Source organism: Prunus mume, linkage group LG8 (genome assembly GCF_029339155.1).
Source record: "Prunus mume cultivar Tortuosa linkage group LG8, ASM2933915v1, whole genome shotgun sequence".
NCBI lineage: Eukaryota > Viridiplantae > Streptophyta > Magnoliopsida > Rosales > Rosaceae > Prunus > Prunus mume.
In genome coordinates, this window is record NC_142705.1 from 979069 (window position 1) to 1001588 (window position 22520).

At 38.0% G+C, this 22520-nt stretch overlaps 1 pseudogene; it reads right to left on the reverse strand.

The window, feature by feature from the left end:
• LOC148914467 (uncharacterized) overlaps nucleotides 1-22160 on the reverse strand; it is a 72461-nt pseudogene extending 50301 nt beyond the window's left edge.
• Between the last annotated feature and the right edge of the window lie 360 nt (nucleotides 22161-22520).

Sequence of the window (22520 nt, forward strand, 5' to 3'; positions counted from 1 at the left end):
TTAGTATGGTTCTAATACACCTCATATGGTTTAGATAATTCATAATATAAATTTGATAAGCCATGTTATTGTTTTGGTTAGCCATAATATGGTTCTAGTAAGTCACAAAATGGTTCTAGTGAGCTTTAATATCGTTTTGGTGAGCCTTAATATGGTTCTAACGAAGCCATAAAATGATTCTAGTGAGTTTTAATATCGTTTTGGACAGGCCGACCCAAATCCCAATTTGAAATCCTGGTCGAACCTCGTACGTCTCCAACACCTGATAGGTGTCGGGCACAAATAACCAAAATACCATTCTTACCCTAATCCAAAATCGCTTTAGGGTCCGCTTCTACCGGAAAACTGATAGAGTCTCCCCTGAAAAAGACCAAAACCCATAATTTTACCGGCACAAAAAACTCAAATAATTTCCTGCGTTCAACAAATTCAACTTTACAAAACTGATCATAACAAACCAATCATAAACTTGCGGTTGCACCTAGGTTAGCCTAAGTTGGCTACGTACTTACTGAGGGATCAAGCCACACGTAGTTCTTTATACAAGAAACAAAGTGAAACCCATATGCAAGCATGAACTAAATATTCCTTCACACTTTCCAAAAACCAAAAGCTTCAAACTCTAATTAATTCGCTGAAACAAACTTATCTCTTAAGAAAGTAGTTGTGAATTGTATAAAATCCTTAAAACTTAGAAAACTCGCAATCATCGTCTCATAAATCTGAAAACATGTATTAAAACCTTCACCAATAAATACCAAGACAAAATCATCAATTTTAGTTTAAAACATCTTAAAACTCAAATACTCTCCACCTAGCCGTACCCCCAAATCATAATTCATCAATTCTAATAATATTCCGTCAAAACAACTACCATATATGTTACATCATTGCAGAACTCGGGGGACACGTGGTTAGCCTGAGAACGCATATCTTCGCAGAACTCGGGGGACACGTTGTCAACCCGGGAACACATATCCTTGCAAAATCGAGTGGTCAACCTAAACGCATATCCATCAATGCCCCTCACAAGACTTAGGAAGATATAATTAACCTGAATGCAAATCCTCACACCACACAGTTCAGGAGTCCTCGAGACTTGTGAGGTGTTATCATAAATTACTAGACGATTCCGAAGGCAACTAGGGGGCCGGGGAGTACTCTTATGGTGGGTTTGAAAACCATTTTCTTAAACTTATTATAAAATTCCTCTTTTTCTACAAATCCATTATCCAAATCCTTTCTCAACTTTCCAAAAGTTAGTTCTTAAATAAATAACCAAAAATCCTTTTTTTAAACGAGATCAATCCCAAGATAGCTCGTTTTAAAGATAAAAATATTCCGAACACTTCTCCAGAAGGCCACTAACCCATCTGAGGTCATCTTGGGCTCCAAAAACGCAATAAAAGCCCAAAACGTCACTGTTCCAGCACGGCGCACTGTTCCTTTATTTATTTGCCAGGAAATCATCGCTTGGTGGAAAAGTCTGAAATTCTGACACGATCAAGCTAAGTGACTCACGAACGTCCTCCAACTGGAATTACTCCAAAATTCGTCCATTTGATTATGTTTTGCTCCAGAGGGAGTCGAAAGTCCTATATTGAAAATATAATTTAAAGTATCAAAATTCTTCCAAAACATTAACCAAAATATACTAAGAATGGGGTTAAATATATAATATAAAATTGACTCATCACCTTCCCGAACAAAAAGTGACTAAAGTACCCCTTTGCCCAAGGGCAAAAATGTACTTTCACAATCAATAATTAATTGAACAATCATTTTTGGGACGGGGTGTTACAGTTTTAGGAAGCCTTGATATGGTTCTAGTGATCCTTATTAATATGGCTCTGGTAAGCCCTGTTATGGTTTTGGTAGGCCTTAAGTCATTTGTGGTGAGCCATGATACCTTTTTGGTGATCCTTAATATCATTTTTGTGACCCTTAATACATTTATGGCAAGTCTTAATATGGTTTTGATGAGCCGTAGTATGGTTCTATTGAATCTTAATATGTTTCAAGTGAACAAAAATTTCTAAACTAATTATATACAACAGATGGACTAAGGGAAGTCTAATCAATCTTGGTAAACAGGTTCGTTCAAAGAAACTGTCTCATCTTTTGGAACACATCTCCCCAAGTAAGGTTTAAGTCGTCGGCCATTAACCTTAAAAATATTTCCATTCTTGGGATCCTCAACTTCAACAGTCCCATATGGGAAAACTATTCTTACAATTAAAGGCCATGTCCATTTAGTTCTTAATTTTCCAGGAAACAAATGAAGTCTAGAATTATACAAAAGAACAAGTTGAGAAGGCTCAAAATTTTTCCTCCAAATATTTTTATCATGAAAAACTTTAGTACGTTCTTTGTAAATTCGTGAGTTCTCATATGCATCATTCCCGACTTCCTCAAGTTCATTCAATTGGAGTTTTCTCAAGGTATATGCATCTCCAAGACTAAAGTTAAAGAAATTGATAGCCCAATATGCTTTATGTTCTACTTCAACAGGTAAATGACAAGGTTTACCATAAACTGGTGTTGGCTCTGCACAAATCTCGCGGCCTGGTGCTCCGGGCCGAGGATGTGCGTCAACACGTGACGCCCTTCTTTTGGATGCGGTGCGGTTGTGCGCGGGCGCAAAGATGTTCTAACGTGTGTCGAGATGATGATGAGGTTCGTATAAGATGGTTAAACGATGCGCTCACAGCGCTTGACTCCTAATCAAACGACATTGTGGCCGAGAGAGGAACCGATCTCGCCGTGTGTTCACGGCCCGAGCTACAAGGCCGTTTAGTGGTGGTGTTGGTGGCGGGTTTTAGGCGTGCTCCGGCGCTGCTTAGAGAGCTACGGTAGTATGATATAGAATGAGACGATAACAGAGATGGTGCTCCGGCGCCTTGAAAATCAAGGGTCGTATGAAAGATTGGTGAATGGATTTTCCTTACAATCTAGCACTACTCCTAGAAAAGCAAATAAAGGTATTGAAAGCGCCATTACAGGAAAATATAATTTGCTCTGTGGGAGGCTTTTGGTTTGGTGTTTGAACCCTTTGAATGTAGTCTTGAGCTTAGTATTTATAGGAGGAGTCCTGGAGGGACAATCGAGGCCGAAAAGACCTGAGTGGTGGAGCTTGATGGGGGCAAGTGGGTAGTCAAATCAGCATTTGGAATCGTGAAGCATGGTGGTTTGGGGTCGTGAAGCATGGTGGTGTGACTTCCCATAAATCCCGGTAAATCTCGGCCACCACCCGATCGTGGGTTCTGCCCCCTTGGTCGTGGGAACGCATTTAATGCCCTGGTCTGGTGGTTGGTGATCTGACCTCAAGTCGTAAGATTACTTATGAGAATGTCTGCGCCTAACCACCCTGATTCCCATCACCAAATCCTGACTTCAGTCACTTCCCTTCTTCCCTTGTGCATTAAATGCTTCTTGCGACTAGTGGGTTTGCTGCGAAAGTCAGAGGCATTACTTCATTAAATGGGGCGTGGGACCCTGGGGCCACGTGGCGATTTAACCACGCTTCTCAGTGTCTTTACGCCTTCTGCTTCGCCTCGGCTTTGGCTCTTAATATCGCGTCGCGAGGCCGAGAGATTTCTGCCTTTGCAGCTTTTCTTTTGTTTTTAGGAAGGCGAAATGCTTAAGAAAACGATAGGCGCCAGGACCGAGAGGAAGTCCCTTCAACCAGTTTATGATCGTGATTTATTAGGCACAAACAACTGGCCTATAGGGGGCATACCAAGAGGTGATTTGTATGCAATATGGTATGCCCACAAAGCATCAGTTGGTCTCAATGACCAATCCTTCCGGGTTGGATTCACCGTATTTTCCAAAATTTGCTGGTCATTTGTCTGTGTATGGTATGGAGTGGAAATCTTACGGGTTATCCCATATGTTTTCATCAAAGCTTCAAATGGTCAGTTGCAAAAATGTGATCCTCCATCACTGATGATCGCTCTAGGAGTACCAAACCTAGATAATACATTTTCTTTCAAAAATTTCAAAACAATTTTATGATCATTCTTCCGACATGGTATGGTCTCAATCCATTTTGAAACATAATCCATAGCAACAAGGATATATAAGTAACCAAAAGATGGAGGAAAAGGACCCATAAAATCAATGCCCCAACAGTCAAAAATTTCAAAAATTAAAATTCGGTTAAGAGGGATCATATTTACGTCAAGTAATTTTGCCCAACTTCTGACAATTTGGACAAGTCTTGAAAAATTCATACACATCTTTGATAAGTCTAGGCCAATAAAAACCACATTGAAGAATTTTGGCCGAAGTCTTTTTGGAAGAAAAGTGACCTCCACAAGCCTCAAAATGACAAAAAGATATGACACTAAATATTTCATCATCAGGAACATATCTACGGATTACTTGGTCGGGACAATATTTGAAGAGATACGGGTCATCCGAAAAGAATTTTCTCACCTCAACCATAAATTTCTTTTAGCAAGAAAATTCACAATGTTAGCAAACCATGGTAACTTAGAAACACCAAAAAATTGTTCATCAGGAAATGAATATTTTATAGGCAAATATTCAGAAGGCTCCTCAAAAGATATCGTAGAAAGATGGACTGTAACAACATTCTCCACTCATTTCTTGTCCTTGATTGTAAGATCAAATTCCTAGACACAACTGATTCAACAACACATGTCTGTTCCGTGAGCTAGGTTTGGCTAGATCAAAGCCTAGGAGTGTCCAATTTGATTGGAAAAAGTATGAGCATTCAAATTAGAGATTGAGGATTCTAATGGACACAAAAGATCTGCAAAATCGTGAATCAAAAAAACTGAACCGATTCAACAACACCTGTCTATTCCGTGAGCTAGGGTTGGCTAGGTCAAGGCCTAGAAGTGTCCAATTTGATTGCAAAAAGTATGAGAATTCAAATTAGAGATTGAGGATTCGAATGGACACAAAAGCTCACCGAAACATCAATCAAAAAGTGAACCGATTCAACAACACCTATCTGTTCCGTGTGCTAGGGTTAGACAGATCAAAGGCAAGGAGTGTCCAATTTGATTGGAAAAACTATGAGAATTCAAGTTAGAGATTGAGGGTTCTAATGGACACAAAAGCTCTGCAGAAACGTGAACCCAAAAAATGAACCGATTCAACAACACCTGTGTGTTCAGTGGGCTAGGGTCAGACAGATCAAAGGTAAGGAGTGTCCAATTTGATTGGAAAAAGGATGAGAATTCAAATTAGAGATTGAGGGTTCTAATGGACACAAAAGCTCAGCCGAAACATGAACCAAAAAAACTGAACCAATTCATAAAGACCTGTTTGCTCAGTGAGCTAGAGTCGGACAGATCAAAGGCAAGGAGTGTCCAATTTAGTTGGAAAAAGTATGAGAAATCAAGTTAGAGATTGAGGGTTCTGATGGACACAAAAGCTCTGCAAAAACATGAATAAAAAAAAATGAACTGATTCAACAACACCTGTCTGTTCCGTGACCTAGGGTTGGCTAGATCAGCGGCAACGAGTGGTCAATATGATTGGAAAGAGTATGAGCATTCAAATTAGAGATTGAGGATTCTAATGGACACACAGATCTGCAGAAACATGAATCAAAAAATCAATCGATTCCACAACACCTGTCTGTTCCGTGAGCTAAGGTTGGCTAGATCAAAGCCTAGAAGTGTCCAATTTGATTGCAAAAAGTATGAGAATTTAAATTAGAGATTGAGGATTCTAATGGACACAAAAGATCTGGCAAAACATGAATCAAAAAAACTGAACGATTCAACAACACTGTCTGTTCCATGAGCTAGGGTTATCTAGATCAGTGTCAAGGAGTGTCCAATTTGATTGGAAAAAGTTTGAGCATTGAAATTAGAATTTGAGGATTCTAATGGACCCAAAAGATCTGCAAAGACATGAATCAAAAAAACTGAACTGATTCAACAACACCTGTCTGTTCCGTGAGCTAGGGTTGGCTAGATCAAAGCCTAGGAGTGTCCAATTTGATTGGAAAAAGTATGAGCATTCAAATTAGAGATTGAGGATTCTAATGGACACAAAAGACCTGCAAAAACATGAATCAAAAAAGCTGAACCGATTCAACAACACTGTCTGCTCCGTGACCTAGGGTTGGCTAGATCAGCGGCAAGGAGTGTCCAATTTGATTGGAAAAAGTATGAGCATACAAATTAGAGATTGAGGATTCTAATTAACACAAAAGATCTGCAAAATCATGAATCAAAAAAACTGAACTGATTCAACTACAACTGTCTGTTCCGTAAGCTAGGGTTGGCTAGATCAAAGCCTAGAAGTGTCCAATTTGATTGCAAAAAGTATGAGAATTCAAATTAGAGATTGAGGATTCTAATGGGCACAAAAGATTTGCAAAAACATGAATCAAAAACTGGTCCGATTCAACAACACTGTCTGCTCGTGACCTAGGGTTGGCTAGATCGGGGCAAGGAGTGTCCAATTTGATTGGAACAAGTATAAGCAATCAAATTAGAGATTGAGGATTCTAATTAACACAAAAGATCTGCAAAGACATGAATCAAAAACTCGAATCAATCAACAACACTGCTCTGCCTTTGAGCTAGGATTGGCAAATCAAAGCCTAGAAGTGTCCAATTTGATGGCAAAAAGTATGAAAATTCAAATTAGAGATTGAGGATTCTAATGAACACAAAAGATCTGCAAAATCATGAATCAAAAAAACTGAATCGATTCAACAACGCCTGTCTATTACTCTGGGCTAGGGTTGGCTAGATCAGCGGCAAGGAGTGTCCAATTTAATTGGAAAAGGTATGAGCATTGAAATTAGAGATTGAGGATTCTAATAAACACAGACGATCTGCAAAATCATGAATCAAAAAAACTGAACGGATTCAACAACAACTGTCTGTTCCGTGAGCTAGGGTTGGCTAGATCAAAGCCTAGAAGTGTCCAATTTAATTGCAAAAAGTATGAGAATTCAAATTAGAGATTGAGGATTCTAATGGACACAAAATATTTGCAAAAACATGAATCAAAAAAACTGATCTGATTCAACAACACCTGTCTGTTCCGTGACCTAGGGTTGGCTAGATCAGCGGCAAGGAGTGTCTAATTTGATTGGAAAAAGTATGAGAATTCAAATTAGAGATTGAGGGTTCTAATGGACACAAAAGCTCAGCCGAAACATGAACCAAAAAAACTGAACTAATTCATAAAGACTGTCTGCTCAAAGTGAGCTAGGGCCGGACAGATCAAAGGCAAGGTGTGTCCAATTTAGTTGGAAAAGGTATGAGAATTCAAGTTAGAGATTGAGGGTTCTGACGGACACAAAAGCTCTGCAGAAACATGAACAAAAAAATGAACCAATTCAACAACACCTGCTCTGTTCCGTAAGCTACGATTGGACAGATCACGGCAAGGAGTGTCCAATTTGATTGGAAAAAGTATGAGCATACAAATTAGAGATTGAGGATTCCAAGGAACACAAAAGATCTGCAAAGACATGAATCAAAAAAACTGAATCTGATTCAACAATGCCACTCTGTTCCGTGAGCTAGGGTTGGCTAGATCATGCAAGGAGTGTCCAATTTGATTGGAAAAAGTATGAGCATTCAAATTAGAGATTGAGGATTCTAATGAACATGTAAGATCTGCAAAATCATGAATCAAAAATCAATCGATTCAACTACAAAGCTCTGCTCCAGAAGCTAGGTTGGCTAGATCAAAGCCTAGAAGTGTCCAATTTGATTGCAAAAGTATGAGAATTCAAATTAGAGATTGAGGATTCTAATGGGCACAAAAGATTTGCAAAAACATGAATCAAAAAAACTGAATCGATTCAACAATGCCAGTCTGTTCCTGTGAGCTAGGGTTGGCTAGATCAGCGGCAAGGAGTGTCCAATTTGATTGGAAAAAGTATGAGCATTCAAATTAGAGATTGAGGATTCTAATGAACACAGAAGATCTGCAAAAACATGAATCAAAAAAACTGAACTTATTCAACAACACCTGTCTGTTCCGTGAGCTAAGGTTGTCCAGATCAGCGGCAAGGAGTGTCCAATTTGATTGGAAAAAGTTTGAGCATTCAAATTAGAGTTTGAGGATTCTAATGGACACAAAATATTTGCAAAAACATGAATCAAAAAAACTGAACTGATTCAACAACACCTGTCTGTTCCGTGAGATAGGGTTTGCTCGATCAAAGCCTAGAAGTGTCCAATTTGATTGCAAAAGTATGAGAATTCAAATTAGAGATTGAGGATTCTAATGAACACAAAAGATCTGCAAAATCATGAATCAAAAAAACTGAACTGATTCAACAACGCCTGTCTGTTCCCTCGAGCTAGGGTTGGCTAGATCAGCGGCAAGGAGTGTCCAATTTGATTGGGAAAGGTATGAGAATTCAAATTAGAGATTAAGGGTTCTAATGGACACAAAAGCTCACCCGAAACATGAACCAGAAAAACAACAAATTCATAAAGACTGTCTGTTCAGTGAGCTAGAGTCGAATAGATCAAAGGAAAGGAGAGTCCAATTTAGTTGCAAAAAGTATGAGAATTCAAATTAGAGATTGAGGATTCTAATGGACACAAAATATTTGCAAAACATGAATCAAAAAAACTGATCTGATTCAACAACACCTGTCTGTTCCGTGAGCTAGGGTTGGCTAGATCAGCGGCAAGGAGTGTCCAATTTGATTGGAAAATGTATGAGAATTCAAATTAGAGATTGAGGGTTCTAATGGACACAAAAGCTCACCCGAAACATGAACCAGAAAAACTGAACAAATTCATAAAGACCTGTCTGCTCAGTGAGCTAGAGTCGGACAGATCAAAGGAAAGGAGAGTCCAATTTAGTTGCAAAAAGTATGAGAATTCAAATTAGAGATTGAGGATTCTAATGGACACAAAAGATCTGCAAAAACATGAATCAAAAAAACTGAACCGATTCAACAACACCTGTCTATTCCGTGAGCTAAGGTTGGCTCAATCAAAGCCTAGAAGTGTCCAATTTGATTGCAAAAAGTATGAGAATTCAAATTAGAGATTGAGGATTCTAATGAACACAAAAGATCTGCAAAATCATGAATCAAAAAAACTGTTGTGATTCAACTACAACTGTCTGTTCCGTGAGCTAGGGTTGGCTAGATCAAAGCCTAGAAGTGTCCAATTTAATTGCAAAAAGTATGAGAATTCAAATTAGAGATTGAGGATTCTAATGGTCACAAAATATTTGCAAAAACATGAATCAAAAAAACTGATCTGATTCCACAACACTGCTGTCGTTTCGTGACCTAGGGTTGGCTAGATCAGCGGCAAGGAGTGTCCAATTTGATTGGAAAAAGTATGAGAATTCAAATTAGAGATTGAGGGTTCTAATGGACACAAAAGCTCAGCCGAAACATGAACCAAAAAAACTGAACCAATTCATAGAGACCTGTCTGCCTGTAAGCTATGGTTGGACAGATCGGCAAGGAGTATCCGATTTGATTGGAAAAAGTATGAGCATACAAATTAGAGATTGAGGATTCTACTGAACACAAAAGATCTGCAAAGACATGAAACAAAAAAACTAAACTGATTCAACAACACCTGCTCTGTTCCTTGAGCTAGGGTTGGCTAGATCAAAGCCGAGAAGTGTCCAATTTGATGGCAAAAAGTATGAGAATTCAAATTAGAGATTGAGGATTCTAATTAACACAAAAGATCTGCAAAATCATGAATCAAAAATCAATCGATTTAATAACGCTCGTCTGTTCCCTCGAGCTAGGGTTGGCTAGATCGGCAAGGAGTGTCCAATTTGATTGGAAAAGGTATGAGCATTCAAATTAGAGACTGAGGATTCTAATGAACCCAGAAGATCTGCAAAATCATGAATCAAAAAAACTCGAACGGATTCAACTACAACTGTCTGTTCCGTGAGCTAGGGTTGGCTTGATTAAAGCCTAGAAGTGTCCAATTTAATTGGAAAAAGTATGAGAATTCAAATTAGAGATTGAGGATTCTAATGGACACAAAATATTTGCAAAAACATGAATCAAAAAAACTGATCTGATTCAACAATACCTGTCTGTTCCGTGAGCTAGGGTTGGCTAGATCAGCGGCAAGGAGTGTCCAATTTGATTGGAAAAAGTATGAGAATTCAAATTAGAGATTGAGGGTTCTAATGGACACAAAAGCTCAGCCGAAACATGAACCAAAAAAACTGAACCAATTTATAAAAACATGTCTGTTCAGTGAGCTAGGGTCGAACAGATCAAAGGCAAGGAGTGTCCAATTTAGTTGGAAAAAGTATGAGAATTCAAGTTAGAGATTGAGGGTTCTGATGGACACAAAAGCTCTGCAGAAACATGAACAAAAAAAACTGAACCAATTCAACAACACTTGTCTGTTCCGTAAGCTACTGGTTTGACAGATCAGCGGCAAGGAGTGTCCTATTTGGTTGGAAAAAGTATGAGCATACAAATTAGAGATTGAGGATTCTAATGAACACAAAAGATCTGCAAAGACATGAATAAAAAAAACTGAACTGATTCAACAACACCTGCCTGCTCCTTGAGTTAGGGTTGGCTAGATCAAAGCCTAGAAGTGTCCAATTTGATGGCAAAAAGTATGAGAATTCAAATTAGAGATTGAGGATTTTAATGAACACAAAAGATCTGCAAAATCTCAATCAAAAAACTGAATCGATTCAACAACGTCTGTCTCGAGTTAGGGTTGGCTAGATCATGGCAAGGAGTGTCCAATTTGATTGGAAAAGGTATGAGCATTCAAATTAGAGATTGAGGATTCTAATGAACACAGAAGATCTGCAAAATCATGAATCAAAAAAATTGAACGGATACAACTACAACTGTCTGTTCCGTTAGCTAGGGTTGGCTAGATCAAAGCCTAGAAGTGTCCAATTTAATTGTAAAAAGTATGAGAATTCAAATTAGAGATTGAAGATTCTAATGGACACAAAATATTTGCAAAAACATGAATCAAAAAAACTGATCTGATTCAACAACACTGCTCTGTTTCGGACCTAGGTTGGCTAGATCGGGCAAGGAGTTTCCAATTTGATTGGAAAAAGTATAAGCATTCAAATTAGAGATTGAGGATTCTAATGGACACAAAAGATCTGCAGAAACATGAATCAAAAAAATGATCTGATTCAACAACACCTGTCTGTTCCATGAGCTAGGGTTGGCTAGAGCAAAGCCTAGAAGTGTCCAATTTGATTGCAAAATGTATAATAATTCAAATTAGAGATTGAGGATTCTAATGGACACAAAAGATCTGGCAAAACATGAATCAAAAAAACTGAACTGATTCAACAACATCTGTCTGTTCCATGAGCTAGGGTTGGTTAGATCAAAGCCTAGAAGTGTCCAATTTGATTGCAAAAAATATGAGAATTCAAATTAGAGATTGAGGATTCTAATGTACACAAAAGCTCTGCAGAAACATGAACCAAAAAAACTGAACCAATACAACAAGACCTGCTCTGTTACGTGAGCTAGGTTGAACATATCAAAGGCAAGGAGTGTCCAATTTGATTGGAAAAACTATGAGAATTCAAGTTAGAGATTGAAGGTTCTAATGGACACAAAAGCTCAGAAACATAAACCAAAAAAACTGAATCTTTCTGTTCCGTGAGCTAGGGTTGGACAGATCAAATGCAAGGAGTGTCCAATTTGATTGGAAAAAGTATGAGAATTCAAGTTTGAGATTGAGGGTTCTAATGGACACAAAATCTCTGCAGAAACTTGAACTAAAAATGAACCAACTCAACAACACCGCGTGTTCCGTGAGCTAGGTTGGACAAATCACAGGCAAGGAGTGTCCAATTTGACTGGAAAAACTATGAGAATTCAAGTTAGAGATTGAGGGTTCTAATGGACACAAAAGCTCTGCAGAAACATAAACAAAAAATCAACCAATTCAATAAGACCTGCTCTGCTCCGTGAGCTAGGGTTGGACACATCAAAGGGCAAGGAGTGTCCAATTTGATTGGAAAAACTATGAGAATTCAAGTTAGAGATTGAGGGTTCTAATGGACACAAAAGCTCTGCAGAAACATGAACCAAAAAAACTGAACCAATTCAACAAGATCTGCCTGTCTTAGCTAGGTTGGATGATCAAAGGCAAGGAGTGTCCAATTTGATTGGAAAAAGTATGAGAATTCAAGTTAGAGATTGAGGGTTCTAATGGACACAAAATCTCTGCAGAAACATGAACCAAAAAAATGAACCAACTCAACAACACCTGTGTGTTCCGTGAGCTAGGGTTGGACAAATCAAAGGCAAGGAGTGTCCAATTTGATTGGAAAAACTATGAGAATTCAAGTTAGAGATTGAGGGTTCTAATGGACACAAAAGCTCTAGAAACATGAACCCAAAACTGCATACCAACAAGACCGCCTGCTCGTGAGCTAGGTTGGATAGATCAAAGGAAAGGATTGTCCAATTTGATTGGAAAAACTATGAGAATTCAACTTAGAGATTGAGGGTTCTAATGGACACAAAAGCTCTGCAGAAACATGAACCAATTCAACAACACCTATCTATTCCGTGAGCTAGGGTTGGACAGATGAAAGGCAAGGAGCGTCCAATTTGATTGGAAAAAGTATGAGAATTCAAATTAGAGATTAAGTGTTCTAAAAGACACAAAAGCTCACGAAAATGGACCGAAAAACAGAACCCATTCAACAAGACCTATCTGTTCAGTTAGCTAGGGTCGGACAAATCAAAGACAAGGTGTGTCCAATTTGATTGGAAAAAGTATGAGAATTCAAATTAGAGATTAAGGGTTCTAATGGACACAAAAGCTCTACAGAAACATGAACCAAAAAAATGACCCAATTCAACAACACCTTTCTGTTCCGTGAGCTAGGGTTGGACAGATCAAAGGCAAGGATTGTCCAATTTGATTGGAAAAAGTATGAGAATTCAAATTGGGATTGAGGGTTCTAATGGACACAAAATCTCTACAGAAACGTGAACCCAAAAAACTGACCCAATTCATCAACACATGTTCGTTCCGTGAGCTAGCGTTGGACGGATCAAAGGCAATGAGTGTCCAATTTGATTGAAAAAAGTATGAGAATTCAAATTAGAGACTAAGGGTTCTAATGGAAACAAAAGCTCTGCAGAAACATGAACCAAAAAAATGAACCAATTCAACAACACCTGTCTGTTCCGTGAGTTAGGGTTGGACAAATTAAAGGCAAGGATTGTCCAATTTGATTGGAAAAAGTATGAAAATTCAAATTAGACATTGAGAGTTCTAAAAGACAGAAAAGCTCTGCATAAACATGGACCAAAAAGAACCAATTCAACAAGACCTATCTGTTCTGTTAGCTAGGGTCGGACAAATCAAAGGCTAGGTGTGTCCAATTCGATTGGAAAAAGTATGAGAATTCAAATTAGAGATTAAGGGTTCTAATGGACACAAAAGCTCACAGAAACATGAACCAAAAAAATGACCCAATTCAACAACACCTTTCTTTTCCGTGAGCTAGGGTTGGACAGATGAAAGGCAAGGAGCGTCCAATTTGATTGGAAAAAGTATGAGAATTCAAATTAGAGATTAAGGGTTCTAATGGACACAAAAGCTCTACAGAAACATGAACCAAAAAATGACCCAATTCAAGAACACCTATCTGCTCCGTAAGCTAGGGTTGGACAGATCAAAGGCAAGGAGTGTCCAATTTGATTAGAAAAATTATGAGAATTCAAATTGGAGATTGAGGGTTCTAATGGACACAAAATCTCTATAGAAACGTGAACCCAAAAAACTGACCCAATTCATCAACACATGTTCGTTCCGTGAGCTAGCGTTGGACGGATCAAAGGCAATGAGTGTCCAATTTAATTGGAAAAAGTATGAGAATTCCAATTAGAGATTAAGGGTTCTAATGGACACAAAAGCTCTGCAGAAACATGAACCAAAAAAATGAACCAATTCAACAACACCTGTCTGTTCCATGAGCTAGGGTTGGACAGATTAAAAGCAAGGATTGTCCAATTTGATTGGAAAAAGTATGAAAATTCAAATTAGAGATTGAGGGTTCTAAAAGACACAAAAGCTCTGCAGAAACATGGACCGAAAAAACAGAACCAACTCAACAAGACCTATCTGTTCTGTTAGCTAGGGTAGGACAAATCAAAGACAAGGTGTGTCCAATTTGATTGGAAAAAGTATGAGAATTCAAATTAGAGATTAAGGGTTCTAATGGACACAAAAGCTCTGCAGAAACATGAACCAAAAAAATGACCCAATTCAACAACACCTTTCTGTTCCGTGAGCTAGGGTTGGACAGATGAAAGGCAAGGAGCGTCCAATTTGATTGGAAAAAGTATGAGAATTCAAATTAGAGATTAAGTGTTCTAAAAGACACAAAAGCTCTGCGGAAAATGGACCAAAACACAGAACCCATTCAACAAGACCTATCTGTTCAGTTAGCTAGGGTCGGACAAATCAAAGGCAAGGTGTGTCCATTTTGATTCGAAAAAGTATGAGAATTCAAATTAGAGATTAAGGGTTCTAATGGACTCAAATGCTCTACAGAAACATGAACCAAAAAAATGACCCAATTCAACAACACCTATCTGTTCCGTGAGCTAGGGTTGGACAGATCAAAGGCAAGGAGTGTCCAATTTGATTGGAAAAAGTATGAGAATTCAAATTGGAGATTGAGGGTTCTAATGGACACAAAATCTCTACAGAAACGTGAACCCAAAAAACTGACCCAATTCATCGACACATGTTCGTTCCGTGAGCTAGCGTTGGACGGATCAAAGGCAATGAGTGTCCAATTTGATTGGAAAAAGTATGAGAATTCCAATTAGAGATTAAGGGTTCTAATGGACACAAAAGCTCTGCAGAAACATGAACCAAAAAAATGAACCAATTCAACAACACCTGCTCTGCTCCGTGAGCTCAAAGTTGGATGATTAAAGGCAAGGATTGTCCAATTTGATTGGAAAAAGTATGAAAATTCAAATTAGAGATTGAGGGTTCTAAAAGACGAAAAGCTCTCAGAAACATGGACCAAAAATGAACCAATTCAACAAGACCTATCTGTTCTGTTAGCTAGGGTCGGACAAATCAAAGGCAAGGTGTGTCCAATTTGATTGGAAAAAGTATGAGAATTCAAATTAGATATTAAGGGTTCTAATGAACACAAAAGCTCTGCAGAAACATGAACCAAAAAAATGACACAATTCAACAACACCTTTCTGTTCCGTGAGCTAGGGTTGGACAGATGAAAGGCAAGGAGCGTCCAATTTGATTGGAAAAAGTATGAGAATTCAAATTAGAGATTAAGTGTTCTAAAAGACACAAAAGCTCTGCAGAAAATGGACCGAAAAAACAGAACCCATTCAACAAGACCTATCTGTTCTGTTAGCTAGGGTCGGACAAATCAAAGACAAGGTGTGTCCAATTTGATTGGAAAAAGTATGAGAATTCAAATTAGAGATTAAGGGTTCTAATGGACACAAAAGCTCTACAGAAACATGAACCAAAAAAATGACCCAATTCAACAACACCTATCTGTTCCGTGAGCTAGGGTTGGACAGATCAAAGGCAAGGAGTGTCCAATTTGATTGGAAAAAGTATGAGAATTCAAATTGAGATTGAGGGTTCTAATGGACACAAAATCTCTACAGAAACGTGAACCTAAAAAACTGACCCAATTCATCAACACATGTTCGTTCCGTGAGCTAGCGTTGGACGGATCAAAGGCAATGAGTGTCCAATTTGATTGGAAAAAGTACGAGAATTCCAATTAGAGATTAAGGGTTCTAATGGACACAAAAGCTCTGCAGAAACATGAACCAAAAAAATGAACCAATTCAACAACACTGTCTGCATTCCGTGAGCTAGGGTTGGACAGATTAAAGGCAAGGATTGTCCAATTTGATTGGAAAAAGTATGAAAATTCAAATTAGAGATTGAGGGTTCTAAAAGACACAAAAGCTCTGCTGAAACATGGACCGAAAAAACAGAACCAATTCAACAAGACCTATCTGTTCTGTTAGCTAGGGTCGGACAAATCAAAGGCAAGGTGTGTCCAATTTGATTGGAAAATGTATGAGAATTCAAATTAGATATTAAGGGTTCTAATGGACACAAAAGCTCTGCAGAAACATGAACCAAAAAAATGACCCAATTCAACAACACCTTTCTGTTCCGTGAGCTAGGGTTGGACAGATCAAAGGCAAGGAGTGTCCAATTGATTGGAAAAAGTATGAGAATTCAAATTGGAGATTGAGGGTTCTAATGGACACAAAATCTCTACAGAAACGTGAACCCAAAAAACTGACCCAATTCATCAAAACATGTTCGTTCCGTGAGCTAGCGTTGGACGGATCAAAAGCAATGAGTGTCCAATTTGATTGGAAAAAATATGAGAATTCGAATTAGAGAATAAGGGTTCTAATGGACACAAAAGCTCTGCAGAAACATGAACCAAAAAATGAACCAATTCAACAACACCTGCTCTGCCGTGAGCTTAAGTTGAATGATCAAAGGCAATGAGTGTCCAATTTGATTGGAAAAAGTATGAGAATTCAAATTGGAGATTGAGGGTTCTAATGGACACAAAATCTCTACAGAAACGTGAACCCAAAAAACTGACCCAATTCATCAACACATGTTTGTTCCGTGAGCTAGCGTTGGACGGATCAAAAGCAATGAGTGTCCAATTTGATTGGAAAAAATATGAGAATTCAAATTAGAGAATAAGGGTTCTAATGGACACAAAAGCTCTACAGAAACATGAACCAAAAAAATGACCCAATTCAACAACACCTTTCTGTTCCGTGAGCTAGGGTTGGACAGATCAAAAGCAAGGGGTGTCCAATTTGATTGGAAAAAGTATGAGAATTCAAATTGGAGATTGAGGGTTCTAATGGACACAAAATCTCTATAGAAACGTGAACCCAAAAAACTGACCCAATTCATCAACACATGTTCGTTCCGTAAGCTAGCGTTGGACGGATCAAAGGCAATGAGTGTCCAATTTGATTGGAAAAAGTATGAGAATTCAAATTAGAGATTAAGGGTTCTAATGGACACAAAAGCTCTGCAGAAACATGAACCAAAAAAATGAACCAATTCAACAACACCTGTCTGTTCCGTGAGCTAGGGTTGGACTGATCAAAGGCAATGATTGTCCAATTTGATTGGAAAAAGTATGAGAATTCAAATTAGAGATTGAGGGTTCTAAAAGACACAAAAGCTTTGCAGAAACATGGACCAAAAAATGAACCAATTCAACAATACCGCTCTGCTCCGTGAGTTAGGGTTGGACAGATCAAAGGTAAGGAGTGTCCACTTTGACTTGAAAAAGTATGAGAATTCAAATTGGAGATTGAGGGTTCTAATGGACACAAAATCTCTACCGAAACGTGAATCTAAAAAACTGAACCAATTCAACAAGACCTATCTGTTTCATGAGCTAGGGTTGGACGGATTAAAGGCAAGGAGTGTCCAATTTCATTGGAAAAATTATGAGAATTCAAATTAGAGATTGAGGATTCTGATGAACACAAAAGCTCTGCAAAAACATAAATCAAAAAATCAACTGATTCAACAACACCTGTCGCTCGTGAGCTAAGGTTGGACAGATGAAAGGCAAGGAGTGTCCAATTTGATTGGAAAAAATATGAGAATTCAAATTAGAGATTAAGCGTTCTAATGGACACAAAAGCTCTGCATAAACATGCACCGAAAAAACTGAACCAATTCAACAAGACCTATCTGTTCCGTGAGCTAGGGTTGGACAAATCAAAGGCAAGATGTGTCCAATTTGATTGGAAAAAGTATGAGAATTCAAATTAGAGATTGAGGGTTCTAAAGGATACAAAAGCTCTGCAAAAACATGAACCAAAAAAACTAAACCAATTTAGCAATACCTGTCTTTTCCGTTAGCTAGGGTTGGACAGATCAAAGGCATGGAGTGTCAAATTTGATGGGAAAAAGTATGAGAATTCAAATTGGAGATTGAGGGTGCTAACGGACACTAAATCTCTACAGAAACGTGATCCAAAAACTGACCAAATTCAATAAAGACATGTTCGCTCCGTGAGTGGGGTTGGACGGATCAAAGGCAAGGTGTATCCAATTTGATTAGAAAAAGTATGGGAATTCAAATTAGAGATTGAGGGTTTTAATGGACACAAAAGCTCTGTAGAAACATGAACCAAAAAAATGAACTAATTCAACAACACATGTCTGTTCCGTGAGCTAGGGTTGGACAAATCAAAGGCAAGGAGTGTCCAATTTGATTGGAAAAATTTTGAGAATTCAAATTAGAGATTGAGGATTCTAATGAACACAAAAGCTCAGCAAAAACATCAATGAAAAAAACTGAATCGATTCAACAACACCTGTCTGTTCCGTGAGCTAGGGTTGGACATATCAAAGGTGAGGAGTGTCCAATTTGATTGGAAAAAGTATGAGAATTCAAATTAGAGATTGATGGTTCTAATGGACACAAAACCTCTGCAGAAATATAAACCAAAAAAACTGAACCAATTCAACAATACATGTCTGTTCCATGAGCTAGGGTTGGATAGATCAAAGGCAAGAAGTGTCCAATTTGATTGGAAAAAGTATGAGAATTCAAATTAGAGATTGAGGATTCTAATGAACACAAAAGCTCTACAAAAACATCAATCAAAAAAACTGAACCGATTCAACAACACATGTCTGTTCCGTGAGCTGGAGTTTGCTAGATCAAAGGCAAGGAGTGTCCAATTTCATTGGAAAATGTATGATAATTGAAATTAGAGATTGAGAATTTGAATGGACTGAAAAAATCTGCTAAACCAAGAACCAAAAAAATTGAAACGGTTCAATAATGCCTGTTTGTATAATTAGCTAGGGTTGGCTAGTTCAAAGGCTAGGAGTGTCCAATTTGATTGGAAAAAGTATGAGAATTCCAATGAAAAATTGAGGATTCGAATCGACACAAAAGATCTGCAAAAATATTAGTCAAAAAAACTGAACCAATTCAACAACATCTGTTTATTCCGTGAGCTAGGGTTGAGAAGATCAAAGGCAACGAGTGTCCAATTTCATTGGAAAAAGTGTGGGAATTCAAATTAGAGATTGAGAATTCGAATGGACAGAAAAAATCTGCCAAACCAAGAACCAAAAAAACTGAAACTATTCAATAATACATGTCTGTATAATTTGCTAGGGTTGGCTAGTTCAAAGCTAGGACTGTCCAATTTGATTGGAAAAAGTATGAGAATTCAAATGAGAAATGGAGAATTTGAATCGACATAAAAGATCTGCAAAAACATTAGTCAAAAAAATTGAACCGATTCAAGAACACTTATCTGTTCCGCGAGCTAGGGTTGGCTTGATCAAAGGCAAGGAATGTCCAATTTGTCTAGCAAAAGTACGAGAATTGAAATTAGAGATTGCGGATCCTAACTGACACAAAAGATCTGCAAAAAAAATAGTTCAAAAAATCAACCGATTCAACAACACATGTCTGTTCCGCGAGCTAGGGTTGGCTAGATCAAAGGCATGGAGTGTCCAATTTCATTGGAAAATTTATGAGAATTGAAATTAGAGATTGAGGATTCGAATGGACAGAAAAAATCTGCTAAACCAGGAACCAAAAATCAAACGATTCAATAATACATGTCTGTATAATTAGCTAGGGTTGGCTAGTTCAAAGGCTAGGACTGTCCAATTTGATTGGAAAAAGTATGAGAATTCAAATGAGAAATTCAGGATTCGAATCGACACAAAAGATTTGCAAAAACATTATTAAAAAAAATTGAACCAATTCAACAACACCTGTCTGTTACGCGAGCTAGGATTGGCTACATCAAAGGCAAGGGGTGTCCAATTTTATTGGAAAATGTATGAGAATTGAAATTAGAAATTGAGGATTCTAATGGACACAAAAGATTTGAAAAAAGAACCGATTCAACAACACCTGTATATTTCGTGAGCTAGGGTTGGCTACATGATAGGCAATGAGTTTTCAATTTGACTGGCAAAGGTATGAGAATTCAAATTAGAGATTGAGCATTCGAATGGACACAAAAGATCTGCTAAAACAAGAACGAAAAAAACTGAACCGATTCAACTGTACCTGTTTGTACTGTTTGCTAGGGTTGGCCAAATAAAAGACTAGAAGTGGCCAATTTAATTGGAAAACGTATGAGAATTCAAATGAGAAATTGACGATTCGAATTGACACAAAAGATTTGCACAACCATGAATCTAAAAACTGAACCGATTCAACAACACATGTTTGTTCTGTGAACTAGGGTTGACTATATCAAAGGCAAGAAGTGTCCAATTTGACTAGCAAAAGTATGAGAATTCAAATTAGAGATTGATGATTCGAATGGACAAAAAAGATCTGCTGAAACAAGTGCCAAAAAAACTGAAACGATTCAATAATACCTATCTGTATAATTAGCTAGGGTTGGCTAGATCAAACTCTAGGAATGTCCAATTTGATTGGAAAAAGTTTGAGAATTCAAACGAAAAATTGACAATTCAAATCGATACAAAGAGCTGCAAAAACAATAGTCAAAAAAACTGAACCGATTCAACAACACTTGTCTGTTCCGTGAGCTAAGGTTGGCTAGATCAAAGGCAAGGAGTGTCCAATTTGTCTAGCAAAAGTATGAGAATTGAAATTATAGATTGAGGATCCTAATGGACATAAAAGATCTGCAAAAAAATGTTTCAAAAAACTGAACCGATTCAACAACACCTGTCTATTTCGTGAGCTAGGGTTTGCTAGATCAAATGCAAGGAGTGTCCAATTTGACTTGTAAAGGTATGAGAATTCAAAATTAGAGATTGAAGATTCGAATGGACACAAAAGATCTGCTAAAACAAGTACTAAAAAAACTGAACCAATTCAACTGTACTGTTTGTACTGTTTGCTAAGGTTGGCCAAATGAAAGACCAGAAGTGGCCAATTTGATTGGAAAAAGTATGAGAATTCAAATGAGAAATTGACGATTCGAATCGACACAAAAGATTTGCAAAACCATGAATCAAAAAACTGAACCGATTCAACAATACCTGTCTGTTCCGTGAGCTAGGGTTAGATAGATCAAAGGCAAAGAGTGTCCAATTTGACTAGCAAAAGTATGAGAATTCAAATTAGAGATTGAAGATTTGAATGGACATAAAAGATCTGCTAAAACAAGTACCAAAAAAAACTGAAACAATTCCATAATACCTGTCTGTATAATTAGTTAGGGTTGGCTAGATCAAAGGCTAGGATGTCCAATTTGATTGGAAAATGTATAAGAATTCAAATGAAAAATTGAGGATTCGAATCGACACAAAAGATCTGCAAAAACATTAGTCAAAAAAACTAAACCGATTCAACAACACCTGTCTGTTCCGTGAGAGAGAGGTTGGCTAGATCAAAGTGGAGGTTCCGGGTTGTTTGGGAGCCTCGAAACCCAAGCCCATTTCTTAGGCCCAAACATATAAGTGAGCACAAAATGGGAAAATAGTCGACCCAAAAAGCCCAACCAAAATGATCCACTAAAATTAACCCATATAGCCCAATGTTAGATGAAGATAGCCCATTTGTTTATAAGGTTGACTTGCTACCTTAAAGGTCCACACAATTGGAGGTAAGAAGCAGCAAAAGCATCAGCCTTTTGCTAAAAGAAACAAAAGCCACGAGGAGCGAAGTGTCCACATATGTAGAGCACTGGAAGGCTCCAAAGACATGGGAAGGAACTATTTCAAGCACAAAACACCAAAAACCAAAGGATATTAACGTAAACTGCTAGGAAGAGAAGCACTCTTCAACCAAAGATACATACCCTAATTCCTTCCCCATCGACTGCCATAGAAAAGAGTAGGAAAGAAAGAAAGAAGATGGTCGAGAATGAAAATCTCCCACAAACAACCATGGGAAAGGGGCCTTGAGCTCCAAAATATCTCTGATTTTGTGCAAATAGGCAGAGGAAATGTTACCAAGATAAGGAAAGTCAATGAAGGAGATGAGAAAGGAAAGGAAAAGCTTGACCAAAATGGGTAGAAGCCATTAGGGTTTCTTGGGAAATGATGGTTTCCAGCGCCTATAAAATGAGGCCTCTTATACCCCACTAAATCAACCCACGCCTAGAGAGCAAGCTTCCTTTCTTACCTGCAAAGCTCAAGAACTTCTGCACTATTCACCCTTCTTCCCATTTTCTTCACCTGCAAGCCTAAGAACATAGTTCTTTCTTTTCCTCTTCTCACCACATCCGCTGCAAACCTCTTCTTCCTCACCTTAAACACTCCTCTTTCTCCCTAAGAAGCCATATTTCCTTTTTGGGGCTCAACTCATACTAATTTTGCTCCCATGCCACATGCCTCTTATGCCAAGCTTAAAAGTTTATCTGTAAGCATCATGAAATCATCCAGTAAGTACCTTTATTTTCATTGGTGAAGATAACTGAACGCTTCCTAAGGCTCTACTACCCTTTCGAAATGCTTTTGGGGCTTGATTTTGGAACTTAGACACAAGAGGCAATTTCAATAATTTCCCTTTACTACGGCGACGGCCCA